Raw genomic sequence first — 2,490 nt, 5'->3', positions numbered from 1 at the left:
TACACCAGTCACACTGTTGACAGTGACTCAAGGCTGCCACCTACAGGATATAGCATGCAGTTACACCACATTAAAAAAATCCCACAGCTCCACCTTGTGGTGGCAGTCTACATGCACTAAAATGACACGGGCAAATTGATAAGACTAGTTTCTTGAAGAAAAACTATAAAATGTACGAATCAAAAGGTAAAAACACAACAGAATGCTTCTGTTAAAGGCCATTGACGGCCGAAAAATTATGATTTTAACTCAAATTGTAGAAATAAAGTATCACGTTTTTAAATTGTGAGCGAGAGTTGTGCTCTTGTGATTATTTTGGTTGGTTGGTCCTCGTCTCCCGTCGGGGGTTGAGCCCTGGTGCCTTCGATACCTCTCCAATAACACATTAAACACAAGGTGTTTCTCAGACATTATTTTATTAGCCAGTACAGGTTAACCGTGTTGTAAGACTCTGTCTAACAAACCCGAGGAATTCCTTCCAGACTTCACACAGAGACAACAAATTAAAATGAGTGACAGTGAACCACAATCACAGCAACCAGCCACTGTTGGTCAGATCTTCAGTACAAACCATCCAATGAATATATATACATACACACTTTACATTTTATGAAAATGTACGATTGATCGATAGTGTTTTTAGGTCATGTATCTTACCTCAGACAAACGGACACGTTTACAGATCTCACTACAGCTAATAGAACAACTGAGTGACTTCAGTACTGAAGACTACAGCAAAATAACTATAACTCCTTAGTCTCACCCTACCTTCAACCCAGAGAGGAGTACAGTAATGACAGTCTCTACCTTCCACCCAGAGAGGAGGTACAGTAATGACAGTCTCATCCTACCTTCAACCCAGAGAGGAGTACAGTAATGACAGTCTCATCCTACCTTCAACCCAGAGAGGAGGTACAGTAATGACAGTCTCATCCTACCTTCAACCCAGAGAGGAGTACAGTAATGACAGTCTCATCCTACCTTCAACCCAGAGAGGAGGTACAGTAATGACAGTCTCATCCTACCTTCAACCCAGAGAGGAGGTACAGTAATGACAGTCTCATCCTACCTTCAACCCAGAGAGGAGTACAGTAATGACAGTCTCATCCTACCTTCAACCCAGAGAGGAGTACAGTAATGACAGTCTCATCCTACCTTCAACCCAGAGAGGAGTACAGTAATGACAGTCTCATCCTACCTTCAACCCAGAGAGGAGGTACAGTAATGACAGTCTCATCCTACCTTCAACCCAGAGAGGAGTACAGTAATGACAGTCTCATCCTACCTTCACCCAGAGAGGAGGTACAGTAATGACAGTCTCATCCTACCTTCAACCCAGAGAGGAGGTACAGTAATGACAGTCTCACCCTACCTTCAACCCAGAGAGGAGGTACAGTAATGACAGTCTCATCCTACCTTCAACCCAGAGAGGAGGTACAGTAATGACAGTCTCATCCTACCTTCCACCCAGAGAGGAGGTACAGTAATGACAGTCTCATCCACCTTCAACCAGAGAGGAGTACAGTAATGACAGTCTCATCCTACCTTCAACCCAGAGAGGAGTACAGTAATGACAGTCTCATCCTACCTTCAACCCAGAGAGGAGTACAGTAATGACAGTCTCATCCTACCTTCAACCCAGAGAGGAGTACAGTAATGACAGTCTCATCCTACCTTCAACCCAGAGAGGAGGTACAGTATGACAGTCTCATCCTACCTTCAACCCAGAGAGAGGATACAGTAATGACAGTCTCAACCTACCTTCAACCCAGAGAGGAGGTACAGTAATGACAGTCTCATCCTACCTTCAACCCAGAGAGGAGGTACAGTAATGACAGTCTCATCCTACCTTCAACCCAGAGAGGAGGTACAGTAATGACAGTCTCATCCTACCTTCCACCCAGAGAGGAGTACAGTAATGACAGTCTCACCTACCTTCAACCCAGAGAGGAGTACAGTAATGACAGTCTCATCCTACTTCACCCAGAGAGGAGTACAGTAATGACAGTCTCACCCACCTTCAACCCAGAGAGGAGTACAGTAATGAGTCTCACCCTATCTTCAACCCAGAGAGGAGGTACAGTAATGAGTCTCACCCTATCTTCAACCCAGAGAGGAGGTACAGTAATGAGTCTCACCCTATCTTCAACCAGAGAGGAGGTACAGTAATGACAGTCTCATCCTACCTCCAACCAGAGAGGAGGTACAGTAATGACAGTCTCACCCTATCTTCAACCCAGAGAGGAGGTACAGTAATGAGTCTCACCCTATCTTCAACCCAGAGAGGAGGTACAGTAATGAGTCTCACCCTATCTTCAACCCAGAGAGGAGACAGTAATGACAGTCTCATCCTACCTTCAACCCAGAGAGGAGGTACAAGTAATGACAGTCTCATCCTACCTTCAACCCAGAGAGGAGTACAGTAATGACAGTCTCATCCTACCTTCAACCCAGAGAGGAGTACATTAATGACAGTCTCATCCTACCTTC

At 44.9% G+C, this 2,490-nt stretch overlaps 3 long non-coding RNA genes across 5 annotated transcripts; 1 reads left to right on the top strand and 2 right to left on the bottom strand.

Annotated features, from left to right (window-relative positions):
* Positions 1–397: 397 nt before the first annotated feature.
* On the bottom strand, positions 398–888 carry LOC112068515 (uncharacterized). The gene is made up of 2 exons (XR_011475180.1): positions 808–888; positions 398–768 (listed from the first exon to the last, which is right to left on the bottom strand). It is a non-coding gene; the product is annotated as an uncharacterized lncRNA (long non-coding RNA).
* On the top strand, positions 756–2,025 carry LOC139023943 (uncharacterized). Of its 3 annotated transcripts, none has more exons than XR_011475178.1 (3): positions 756–785; positions 1,347–1,434; positions 1,995–2,025. It is a non-coding gene; the product is annotated as an uncharacterized lncRNA (long non-coding RNA). The 3 variants fall into 3 exon arrangements; XR_011475177.1 differs by lacking the exon at positions 1,995–2,025 and adding an exon at positions 1,564–1,663; XR_011475176.1 differs by lacking the exon at positions 1,995–2,025 and adding an exon at positions 1,521–1,552.
* Positions 1,301–1,972, bottom strand: LOC139023944 (uncharacterized). Its single transcript, XR_011475179.1, has 2 exons — positions 1,546–1,972; positions 1,301–1,460 (listed from the first exon to the last, which is right to left on the bottom strand). It is a non-coding gene; the product is annotated as an uncharacterized lncRNA (long non-coding RNA).
* Positions 2,026–2,490: the final 465 nt, after the last annotated feature.

This window comes from Salvelinus sp. IW2-2015, unplaced genomic scaffold (assembly GCF_002910315.2).
Source record: "Salvelinus sp. IW2-2015 unplaced genomic scaffold, ASM291031v2 Un_scaffold552, whole genome shotgun sequence".
Classification (NCBI taxonomy): Eukaryota; Metazoa; Chordata; class Actinopteri; order Salmoniformes; family Salmonidae; genus Salvelinus; species Salvelinus sp. IW2-2015.
The sequence above is the reverse complement of the archived record's forward strand: the minus strand, read 5'-3'. Positions and strand labels throughout refer to the sequence as shown.